This window comes from Mus musculus, chromosome 1 (genome assembly GCF_000001635.26).
Source record: "Mus musculus strain C57BL/6J chromosome 1, GRCm38.p6 C57BL/6J".
Classification (NCBI taxonomy): domain Eukaryota; kingdom Metazoa; phylum Chordata; class Mammalia; order Rodentia; family Muridae; genus Mus; species Mus musculus.
In genome coordinates this window covers 78,344,341-78,357,077 of record NC_000067.6, presented here as the reverse complement: position 1 = coordinate 78,357,077, position 12,737 = coordinate 78,344,341, and the positions used below count along the sequence as shown (strand labels likewise).

The following is a 12,737-nucleotide window of genomic DNA, read 5'->3' as shown; positions in this document are numbered from 1 at the left end:
AAAGCATTTGCTGTACAAATTGAGGACCTGAGTCGAGAGATCTCTAGAACCTATGGAGAGCCAAAGGCTTCTTGAGGATGCTGGCTTGCTTTGTGTTAACTTGACACAAGCTATCAGAGTCATCAGACTGAGGGTCAGGTGAGGAACTGCCTCCAAGAGATCCAGCTGTAACCCAGCCCATTGTGGGTGGTGCCATTCCTGGGTTGGGGGTTCTGGGTTCTATGAGAAAGCAAGCTGAGCAAGCCAAGGGAAGCAAGCCAGAAAACAGCATTCCTCCATGGCTTCTGCATCAGCTCCTGCCTCCAGGTTCTTATCCTGCTTTAGTTCTTGTCCCGACTTCCTTTGATGATGAACAGTGACACAGAAGTGTAAGTCAAATAAATCCTTTCCTCTCCAACTTGCCTTTTTGGTCACTGTGTTTCCTCGTTGCAGCAACAGAGACCCTAAGACAACGAGCATCTGTAATGCCAGCACCCCTATGGCAAGACAGGTAGAAGGCAGAGACGGGAGATTCTTCAGAGACTCATGGGCCAGGGAATCTACAGTACACAGCAGTGAACAACAAAGAAACGGCTCCAGCAAGGTGAAGGCAGACTCTCAAGGTTGTCCTCTGACCTCCACATGACCACACCATAGCACACAGGCATGCTCATTCACACATACACAACTGTTTACAAATAGGACTTTCCCTTGCAGGAGATCTCAGTGTACAGGGCTTCACTATAGCTTAGGAAGGAACCAGAGTTCCGATTCTCCGATTCGCTACATCGGTCTCCTCAGGAACCACTGAAGAGACAAGAATAAGGGTTAGAAATAGAGATGGAGAGTGAAGAGGAATGAGAGGAGGGGAACAAGGAGAAGAAAGGAGTCCTCACCCCAATCTCTACTCCCCTGTTCCCAGCTTGCCACATGTAAGTGGCCTGATGGCCCACATGCTGGCGCCATGTTCTGGGGTCTTTGTTTAGGAGACACAGAGATGAACATGCCATGTTACAGAAGAGTGAGATGGTGCTGAAGAGGGACATGGAGGGTGCCAGAGAACAGCTCTTAAAATATTGCGTGTGATTTCCCCGTGTCCTTGGCATATGGGTTCTGTACTGTGATCTTTTTGCCCCTTCCAGGTCAATACATGTCATGATATTTTCTGTTATTAAAACAAAAGACAAATGCTTTTTGGTTCATATCATCTGCCACACAGCCAAATAGGAATGTCTGGCACACAGGGTAATAAAGTAGGAATTACCCCGCAGGCATTACTCCAGGCTGTGTACTGGTTTTTGTCCCCAGTGGATCTTACAGATTGATTGTGTTTTCCTGGGGCATTTTGTTTTCCTGTGATCTTAGTTCTCTTATCACACCTTTCCTGTTTGGCTACAGATTCTCCAAATGCGCATTCTCCTATATCAGAGTTCCCGTCGTGTCTCTGGAGAGAAGCCGCTGCTGTTTGCAGGTAGTCTAACCTTCTGCAGGGTTGCTGTCAGTGTCTGAATGGTAAGAAAGCGACAGGACCCCGGCTGGCTGCCTGAGGAGACAGCCAGTGCCCAGTATGGATGGCTTCCTGATTCAGCTGTGTGTTCAGAATATCTGAGCAGCATCTTGTTTTCTAAACACAAACCCAGGAGTCCTAAAGGCCAAAAATATCCACCTAGGTCAGTGTGGCTGAGTTTTAAGAAGGGCTGATCCAGACGGCAGAGAGACAAATGACCAGCAGACCTGGCAGCCAGCCCAGGCTTTCAGACGAGGAACACAAGAAATGGCTTTTAGTCAAAACAAAGTATGACCTTGGGGAGGTCCGCCCTGTGCTGGCCTTAGTGGGGAAGAATGTAAAGGACAGCGTAGAAGGCTCAGTCATTTTATTTTTAAAGTGTCTACATCTGAGATGTGTCCCTCACCATTGCTCTCAGACCAAGTACTACAGATTTCAAACTGGTAATCCTCCTGCCTCACTTGACCTGGGGGATTATTGGGTGAGTACCACCACGCCTGCCCATAGTTGCTTTTGATTGTATGGTTAAAATGATGGGGAGACTAGAGGAAGAAACAATGCATTAGATAAGATGTTGCCCCACAGCTGTTACACAATAAAACAGAATGTCTGTTCTAATAGGTTGAAAGTGCGGAAAGGCCTGGAAAACCTGTCTTGAGCTACATTTCCCTTACTCATCCAAAGTCCTCCACAGTATCTGTCAGGACAGTTTGGCAATCAGTTTGCAAACCACTGAGCTTAGTCTCTTCCTGGCCCAGATATCAACTTCCTGTTATTAACCTTTGGTCCCAAAATATGTAGGCTATAGGTACTCCAACCCATCCTTGAGGTCTCTAAGGCATCTGATGAACTCTAAGAACCTTGCAACAAGGCCATGTGACCTGTATTCTCTTTCCTTCTTCCAAAGGTCAAGTTCAAGACATCAATAGGACAGACTCCACATCTAAGCAGACCACCTTCATCAGGGACAGGACCAGGAGCTCATTCCCAGGGAAACCCATTACACACTTATGTTTAAATGACTTTAACACCTAAAGGTCTTTTACAGAACACACTATGGCAATGGGAGACAATTTCTCAGTGACAGCTAGAAGCCAGGTGTTGCCATGATCATAGCAATGAGATGATGATGATGATGATGATAGTTGTGGTTAGAGGATGGTGGTAATATTGATCAAGAAGATGGTGATGGTGGTGGTGGCTGTAGCAAAAGCTGTAAACTCTTCTGCAAAGTGCTTCTCAATTCTAATGGACAATCAAATCACCATCAGTTAAAATGCAAATTGACCTGGGGAAGGAGTCTAAGCAGCTCCCAAGGGATGGTGACGCACACTGGTGGGCCTGGGTCACACCCTCAGTAATAAGGATAAAGTGTGAAGGATTTCAAAATACAAAAGTAAGACTCAGATTTAATCTTTGGCCACAAAGGACGCAACAAGTGTCGACAAGAGTACAAGGTATTGTAACGAAAGCAACGGATTAAAATGTTGAGCAAAACACAGACTCCGGGGAATCCTGCTACAGATAAGTGCAAGAATGGAGTGGAGTCAGGCACCTCCCTACAGAAGGTCAGAAAGGAAGAACTCATGACCAGAGGATGGACTCATTAGCAGAATAAAATAAGCTGGCTTGGAGCTCTTGTCCTTGATTTGGGGGAAGTTTACATAATTTCTGGATAGTATATCCAAAATTAGTAAAGGGGGGGTCACATGTTTAAAGACCAATCTTGTCCTCTCGGACCTGCATAACACAGAAAAGGAGCCTCATTTGTTGCCTGAATAAGGACATTTATATCACCTTAATCCTGGCCTAAAAGCCAAGCCTCCCTTTTGGAGGGGCTCTATGGCATTGTTTACTTTTATACTTAACTAAAACAGAAATCTCTTTTTTTTTTTTTCAAGGTGAAATAAAAATCTCAGAGAAGAGTATAGCAACATTAAGATCAACGCTGGAAATTCTAAATTTTGCCTTTTCTAACACAAGCTGACTGGGTGGGGAATCTTCTGCCATTTCTACCTATACCTTCAGAAATGGATATGGCCTTAAGCTATCTGGGCCTCTGACTCATTATCATCAGCAGTTGTTCCATTGCTCCAAGCTCACCCAAGGTCATTATCAAAGTAGGTAACTCTTGCAGTTATGGGAGGAGGCAGAGGTCAGCATATGGAATATATATTACTCACTGGACCAGGAAGTCACTGGGAAAATGTCTTTCTGTGGGGAGTGGTGCCCCTGAAAACAAGAGACCAAGGCTTAAAATCCTCTTGTTGATTTTGCTGGCTCATACTCTGTTTTCAGTCAGAATTTCTACTCAAAGCACTGCCTGAGGAAGGTTAAATATGAGGAACATGGCGTCTCACAAAGTCTTGGCCTGCCTACCTCTTTTCTGAGAGGCTGGGTGTAACCATAGTCTTTGGCTACTTTATTGGGGTCTTATAGCTACCACCACCTCTCTCCAGTTCAATCCCTTCCAATCCCAGGACACCGAGTAAGTGAGAAAGAAGGTTAGAGGGGAAAGGGTGTAGACCTCTTTAGACTGCTTCCTGCTGATTAGGGTCATTGAGTTCCTAGAGGCCAATCTTGTCATCAGGATAGAGAATACCAGCAATCCAGAAACCCAGCAAGCAGCAAACCAGCAATTCAGCAAAAAAGAGCAAAACAGCAAACAAATACAATGGCAGGGACCAACAGCAGCAGGGACCGGTAGCAGTGGGGGCAGCAGTAAGGGGAGCAGCAGCCACCCAGGGCTCTCTTGGGGCTCTCCCCTTTATAGCATAATAACATCACAGACAGCAGCGTGCTTACAGGATAATTGATACTTGTGTGTCAAAGATTGTCTTCAAGCAGTGGCCTGAGAGCTGAACTCTGGATGGAGGGCAGACACTGGTTCTGCTGGGGACTGGAGGCCAGAGACAGACATTTAGTAAATCTCCTCCTAAACAGAAAGTGGCTCTGTGTGCTAGGTAAGGGGTATGCATGACCGGGATGAAGTTAGATGCAGATGCTATGTCTAGTCGAAGTTTGAGAATGACACCTGAGGATGCTGATGGAGCATTTGTTGTTGTTTCCAGAGAGAGAGAGAGAGAGATCCAGGCTATCCTGGAATTCACCATGTAGCCCAGGCTAGCCTCAAACTCCCTAAATGCTTTGTTTATATGTGTATATAAACACACCCTGGTTATTGGAACATTTTTTAAAGAGGCTAAGAGAGTTATGACTTAATCTATATTTTCCTCTTCTTTCTTTTTTTAAAGATTTATTTATTTTTATTATATGTAAGTACACTGTAGCTGTCTTCAGACACTCCAGAAGAGGGAATCAGATCTCATTACAGATGTTTGTGAGCCACCATGTGGTTGCTGGGATTTGAACTCCGGACCTTCGGAAGAGCAGTCAGGTGCTCTTACCCACTGAGCCATCTCACCAGCCCCCTTTCCTCTTATTTCTTAAATTTCTTAAAATTCATAGAGATGACTTGGGGTGCAGCCCAGTGAGAGTGTCGCACGCTTAGAGTGAGCCTGATCATAAGCTCAAGGACCAAAAGGTAAACAAATGAAAATTAAATTTAACGGGAAAATATCATTAGCAATGATGATCTCAAACGCCAGGGGGGAGACTGCCCGGAGGCAGTCATGTCTTCTCCTGACACAACTCTATCAGCAAGCATGCTTATACTGCTTTTAAGTGCTATTTTCTTTTTCTTTCTTTCTTTCCTTCCTTCCTTCCTTCCTTCCTTCCTTCCTTCCTTCCTTCCTTCCTTCCTTCCTTTCCTTCCTTCTCCCTCCCTCCCTCCCTCCCTCCCTCCCTCCCTCCCTCCCTCCCTCCCTTCCTTTCTTTCTTTTTTGTTGTTTTGTTTTGTTTTGTTTTGTTTTGTTTTGTTTTGTTTTTTTGAGACAGGGTTTCTCTGTGTAGCCCTGGCTGTCCTGGAACTCACTTTGTAGACCAGGCTGGCCTCGAACTCAGAAATCTACCTGCCTCTGCCTCCCGAGTGCTATTTTCTTTTTAACATTAGGCAATCAAGGCTTTCTAGCCCATAAGGAAAACAATGGTGATTACCAAAAAAGATGGCAAAGAAAAAGAAGGAAGGGGCAACGCAGAAGAAATGAGAGCACACAAAGGTTTACATCTTTCATCTATAGGTCCAGCTCGGGCTACAGCTGGGCCATCTACCTGCTGCCTTAACATGGAAGGGCGACTTCTTAGGACAAAAGCTGGAGAGAAAATAGCACACTAATCATTTTCTTCTGCTTCGTTGGTTTCTCTCTTAAGGCCCCTCTGTCTAAAAAAAAGACTACCGGAGAGGGTGAAGGGCTCTGGGTATTGTGCAGCTTTTAAGAACGGTAGTTATAGCCCTTATACAACCCAACTGTGGGTTTTCTCCTGGCTGATCCTTCAGATCTCAGCTCATCCTCGGAACAGCTGACACCTTCTCTGTCTTTTTCTCAAGGAATAGTGTCTGTGTTGGGTATCATCAGCAACGGTGAGCCTGGGCTACCAATTGGGAAAACCTTAATAGCAGGATACAGTGATCCAGGTTTTCCGTGACCTTAAACCTGAGTCTAGAACTGGGTCTTGCAATTAGACACAATCTTGCTTCCTTATGATTTTTTTTAACACTTCCCCTACCCCACCCCCCAGCCTAAAATCCAGAGTTTTGGGTTTGCTTAAGAACAGAATCAAGGGATGGGTTAAGGAGAGAGAACCATCAGCTTCTGCAGGGGAGGACGGTGCACAGACCTCCCAGAGGACAGAGACCTGAGCCTCGGCAAGAGCATTCCCTCCACAGATCAGAAGAGCAGTGGGGGTGGGGTGACACAGAGAACAGAAATAACCAGTGCCATTTCTAAAAGGAGAGCCAGCCAGCTGTCCTTCAGACTTCCAAGACGTCTTAGGACTATTTTTCAAAACATTCTCGATCCGCTAAAACCCAAAACACTTGTGCCAAACATTTTTTTCCATTTAATTTTAAGCTCTTGTGTGTTGGGGGTGTGTGTGCTGCAGATGTTTCTGATTTGTTTATATTAACTTATCAAAATGACATTTGGAAGATTGAGGTGATGTTCAAGAAGGAGTCGCATGAACGCGGGTTCATTAGTTCTAATCTGGAAAATTGCACTCCCCCTCAACATGCTCAAGTGTTCTCTTGACTGCACGCACACACACACACACACACACACACACACACACACTGTTGGGGGTGTGCAGAATGAAGAACACAGACATGGCAGGGTTGGCTGTCTCCTTTAACTTTGCTTTATGTCCCTATCTGGTCTGAATTCCCTCTAAAGAATTTTTTTTTTCAGTTTGAATGAGCAAACCCTGGACTTTGCAAATACTAGATAATAGTTGTACCACTGAGCCCTAACCAACCCTCGCTTCCTTCATTCATTCCTCCATCCTTCCTTCTTTGTCTTCCCTCCATCATTCTTTCCTTCCTTGGTTTGGTTTGCCTTCAGTTTTTTTCTTTTGTTTTGTTTTGTTTTTTTGCAGTTTTGATAAAGCCTCACCTGGCCTCAAGTCTTCCTCCCTCTCAGCTCCCTGAGAGGATTACAGGTATGTACCATGGCACCCAGCATCGCACTGCCATCTTCAAAAACATTTTCTAAAACTTTAAAAGAAGTCACCAAAGCATAAGACAGCTATTCAGACATGTGTAAGATTTTTCTCCTTAATAATCTTTTTACTCGTGTTGGAGTTAAAAGCAAACATTAAAATTAATAGTAACAAATCTAAAACCCAATTACCTCAATACCAAGCCAAGGTTTTATCTGAGGACTTCCTTCTTCCTTGGGTACAGAGCTTCTAGCTGGCTACTTTTTCTATCCGAGACTCTCATGTGAGAAGTGTGTGTGACACAGAGAAGGATGGAGCACAAAGGTAGTTGCGCCACAGGACTCCCCCTCCCCCATATCTTAAATCTCCTTTCCACTTTCTACGAGTCTTAAAGAACCCAGGAGGGTAAGAACAAGACAGGGCTTGGGGAACATTTTCCCTCTTTGGTCCATCCCACCCTCCCAGAGATGACTTGTCCCTTTTTGGCAGCAGACATCATTGTGTCACCGGGATGGACCAGACTGGGAAGGACATGCTGGCAACAGGAGAGGGCACTCCATCCAGAGGGCCTGGCCTTCCCCATACCCCTCCTAAGTCTTTTCTACATGCAAAGCCTGTAAGGTTCCCCTTCAGCCTCCTCCACAGTTTCAAATTGTTGCTCCCCACTGGAAGGGTGGGTCTAATGGAGCTTAAAATCACCAGTCACAAAAATAAACTCAGGAAGAGCTTTGAAATTGTGTATACACACATAAAAGGAACACTAAAGAAACAGCACACAATGAAGAAACAATGGGCTCCCCACCCAGTCCATTGCTGACCCTCTGGTTTCTTTGTGCCCCGTGACTTATCGTTTTAACTTTATTTTTGAGACGAAAGCTTGAGTTTTTTATATTTCCTTTTCTTCCCTGGTATCTGATTTAGCCCTTGCTTTTCTGATGAACACATTTCACTTGGAACCATCTGAAAAGTCAAAAGCGAAAGCCAACTTACCCATTGTCCCACCCCTCAGGTTCAGCCTCTTTGAACATGTCTGCTGTCCCCTCCCACTGCAAAGCCCTGGGTGGGTATAGGTGTTTTCACTCAACTGTGACTGTGTTCACCTTAAATGTAGCATTACTTAACATGCCCCGAGCCTTTTACAAGGTCTGAGGACTTTTGTTTCGTTTTTGTTTTGTTTTCAAGAAGTGGTTTCTCTGTGTAGCCCTGGCTATCCTGGAATTCACTCTGCAGACTGGGCTGGCCTCAAACTCAGAGTTCTGCTTGCCCCAGCCTCTGAAGTACTGGAACATATTCTTCATCCTGGTTTTGACTCCATCTTTGCTACATTGCACTTTTTCCTTCACCCTTGTGTCAGAGGAGGCAAAGGCTGGCAAGGGCACCCAAGAAGCCCCCTAAGCACTAGTGGTTACAGGACCAAAGACACTTCCAGCGAGACTTCCTTGCCCCCACCTGCAAGAGCACATGGAAGCATCGTGTTTTGTATTCTACTCTCTCACACATTCACACGGACAGTGCTCTCTGAATCTTCCCAAGACCTTAAAGTCTCTCAGCCTTGCTTCCTGCCTCCTCCCTCTCACCATGTACAGCACTGTACCACCGTGCCTGACTCTTTCACCCTGTGCAAAAGCTTTGGGGGTAAACTTTAAGGTCATCTAAGGGCCACAGCTCAGGCATGCCGCTGAAGAAATGAAGTCTGACTTGAGAATAGGCATGGGCCATACCATGAGCCAAGGCAGAAGAACCATTCTGTATCCATCTTACAGCAGGTGAGGTGAAGCCCTCTGTGGGTGGGAAGTCCATAAGCCTACTCAACTTGCTGCAACCTTTGGCTGAGTTACAAGGAGAGGAGAAGCTCAGAGGGTCTGGGTGTTCTGACACCCTGGACCTAATGGCACATCTGTTGGACACCTCTGAGCTGCCATGTTCTGCTGTGAGCCTGCAAAAGCAGCTTCCCTTATCAAGGCATTGGGAAGACCAAATGAATGTGCATGGCGAACACATGTGGTGAATCAGACACATGGTTTCTGCTTAATCAATAGTAGGAGTGCTTGCATTATTTCTATTGATAGTATAAAGGGAAAGGATTACAGAAGGCTATCTGCTCTTGGTGGGATATACAGCAAAGAAAGCAAACAAATTTAAGAGAAGAGAGAAAAAAAAAAACAGGATGAAAGAGAAAGAGGCAAGGAAACTATCTTGGAAGGGTGACTCAGACTTTGACAGAGAGGAAGGGGGAAGGAGGCTCTGCCTGTGAGTGACCTCTGCATGCTCCCATCTTCTATCTGAAATTAAAACTGAGAACTCAGCGAGCCTCTCGGTCCATCCAGATGAGTAATGCCCGCGTCTGTGTCAGGCCTTGGCTTTGCCATGTGGGATTTGATGATAGTTATTTAGTAAGAAACCACAGGAACCAAAACAATTTGATGAAACCCAGAGAAAGTGAGTCTTTCTTTCATGGATGGCAACTGAATGCCACAGGCTGAGGGCCGACCCACCCTGAATTCTCCCGCAGGCTCTGGGCTTCATCCAGGATGCAGCACCACCGGCGGCGTAGGACACTGGGGATTCCTGCGCAGTAAACACGGACTGTGGTTCCTACACCTACAGACACAGACCTCAGGGATGGCCAAGTGTGCTGACTGTGGTTCTCATTGCTTCCCACAGGAAGACGCTTTCCAGAAAGTACTGGCTGACCTCAGCTGATAATCCTGATGTGTCAGAAATGGCACAAGAACTATGACTTCTCGGTAAGGAAGGAAACTAGACCTTAATGGCTTGTCTCTGTCGTCTCTGCGCATCCAAGGGAAACAATAAATCCGGGTGACTGTGGGCTCAAAGACTTGGAAGGAAGAAAAAGAACATTTAAAGTCTTGTACCTTCATGTCAGAATGGCTGATAGAGTCAGGGGTGATAGCACACGCCTTTGATCCCAGAGGTAGGAGGATCTTTTGGAATTTAAGGACAGTCTGGACTACATATCAAGTTCCAGGTCAGCCAGGGCTACATAGTGAGACCCTTCTCAAAAAACAAAACATAAAGAGGGTGGCTGATGGAGGTCCCCACCAATCACCCCCATCAGAGAAGACTGCCATATTAAACCAGTTATACATCTCATCAGACTGCCATGTATGGGCACTTCTCTAGTTAAAAGGATGTCTTCAGTAGCATCTAAGCCCTTGTCCATTGAAGTGTGGCTTCTAGACAGCAGCATGGATGTCACATACAAATTCGGATTCCTAGCCCCTCAAAAGGATCCAAAGATCTAGAGTCCCCTGGAATTGTGACGAGGGTCTCTCGTGCTTCGATCACACATTGAAGTGTGAAAGGGCTAATATGTGAGTAGAACGGTGTGAGCTGTCTCCACTAAGAATCCATTACACTCCAGAACACATTGAGATCCTGTTATAACTGTGAACAGAAACTGCTTACAGATGTTTTGCTTAATTTTTTTTCTTTTATTTTCATTTTTTGAAGTTCTGGGGCTCCAGAGCTCCACCCATACCAGGAAAGTTCTCCATGGGCTACACCCCGAGTCCTAGGGATGGCCTATAGAACTGTCTCCTGAGTATGACTTTTGCTGTTGATCACCAGAGCAACTGCAATTACCTGTCTGTCAGAAAAGGCATTCAAAACTGATTCTCAGAATCCATGTTTAAAAAGCCAGGCTTTGTGGCATGCACTCATAATCCCAGACTTGGAGAGGTGATGGCCAGCCAGCAGAGCCTAACTGGAGAGCTGCAGGCCAATGGGAGATCCTGACAAAAACAAAACAAAACAAAACAAAACAAACAAACAAACAAAAAAACAAAAACAAAAAAACAATCAACAACAACAAAGCCCAACAAGGTAGACAGCTACTTAGGAATAATGCCCAAAGCTGACCTCTGACATGTGGTTCACAAGATAGCATATAAGTGGCACATCTCATCTAAAAATTTATAAACAGTTCACAATTGTGAGGGGTGGAACTCCTTAGTAGTGTGGCCACCCATAAGTTGCCCACAGCCCTGTAGCAAACCCCTTATCCATTATTCTATAGGTAATTTCAATTCAATCCACTGGCCTGCCAAGCTAGACCTGAGTAGAATTTTATTTTTGGTCAGTCTTGATGCCTCACCTAGACATTTATTTTTATATTCCCAGGAAAAATCAGAGAGAGAGACTATAAAAGTGTGAAGGCAAAAGGAGACGGTGGCTCTCATGACTTTTCCTTACATGTACATAATGTCATACATGCACATAATGTCATACATGTACATAATGCCATACATGTACATAGTGTCATACATGTACATAGTATCATACAAGTACATGTCATACAAGTACATAATGTCATACATGTACATAGTGTTATACATGTACATGGTGTCATACATGTATATAATGTCATGCATGTACATAGTGTCATGCATGTACATAGTGTCATGCATGTACATAGTGTCATGCATGTACATAATGTCATGCATGTACATAATGTCATACATATAATGTATTTTATTTATTTTAAGTATGATAGTACACTGACACTCTCTTCAAACACACCAGAAGAGGGCATCAGATCTCATTACAGATGGTTGTGAGCCACCATGTGATTGCTGGGACTTGAACTCAGGTCCTCTGGAAGAGCAGTCAGCATTCTTAACCACTGAGCCATCTCTCCAGCTCCTATATAATTCAATTGATCTTACTCACCACTGTCCTCCCTGCTCTCTCTTGTTCCCCTTATGGCTGATCCCTTCCTCCTCCCAACCAGTCCCCTTCCACTTTCCTGCTGGTTTTATTTTATTTTTCCAGAAGTGGGTCTTTAAGGGCAACTCCAACCAGTGTTGTCCCACTCTGGGTTTAGAGGGAATGGCAGGAAACAGAGTTCATTCCCACAGGCAGGTGCTGAAAGACAGCCAGGGCTCCTCAGAGAAAAAGACAGCCAGTCCTGGTTCTATCTCAGGATCTACAACCTGGAGTGTAGTTTAGAAGTTCCATGTTGACCCTGCTCTCAGAACAAGTCCCTCTGTGGAATTCTTTACAGAGCAAGGCCCATCTTCTAGATCTTTCTCCAGGTCTCTGGAATCTTCACATTCCCTGCTCAAATGCCCAGGCCCATAGGCCACCTTTGCTCATGTCACAAAGTTCAGGTCAGGCCAAGATGAACAACAGCTTTGCCTCAGTAGGCACTGATCTAGACCTGAGACCTAAGCTTCTCTTAGGATCCTGTATGCCTCATATTTGGAAAACATGGTAGTTCAAAAAGAAACAGAAAACAGAGAACCCACTGCATAGTTTACAGCATTAATAAAGTATAAGGCTCTGCCTGGACCACTTTTATGCTTCTAAAGGATGGGAAAGGAAGGAAGGAAAGAAAAGGAAAGGAAAGGAAGGGGAAGGGGAAGGGGAAGGGGCAGGGAAAGGAGAGGAGAGGAGAGGAGAGGAGAGGAGAGGGGAGGGGAGGGGTGGGGAGGGGAGGGGAGGGGAGGGGAGGGGAGGGGAGGGGAGGGGAGAGGAGAGGAGGGGAGGGGAGAGGAGAGAAGAGGAGAGGAGAAGAGAAAGGAAGGAAAAAATGCAGGTCCCAGGAGACTTTTTTTTTTTTTAAAATCACTGCTGCTTAAGAGGAACTGAGGGAGCGAGGAGGGCTTAACCGCTAGAGTTGAAAGACCCTTTCACGGCTCTTTGATTCTTCTTAACTAATAATTTGGTGACAGGA

General features: G+C 45.3%; 1 protein-coding gene and 1 long non-coding RNA gene across 9 annotated transcripts in view; one reads left to right on the top strand and one right to left on the bottom strand.

The window, feature by feature from the left end:
* Sgpp2 (sphingosine-1-phosphate phosphatase 2) overlaps positions 1 to 12,737 on the bottom strand; it is a 110,741-nt gene that overhangs the window by 63,212 nt on the left and 34,792 nt on the right. The window lies entirely within an intron of this gene.
* Positions 249 to 2,727, top strand: Gm51634. Of its 2 annotated transcripts, none has more exons than XR_003947889.1 (3): positions 249 to 368; positions 1,378 to 1,450; positions 2,394 to 2,727. It is a non-coding gene; the product is annotated as a predicted gene, 51634 (long non-coding RNA). The 2 variants fall into 2 exon arrangements; XR_003947888.1 differs by lacking the exon at positions 249 to 368 and adding an exon at positions 405 to 583.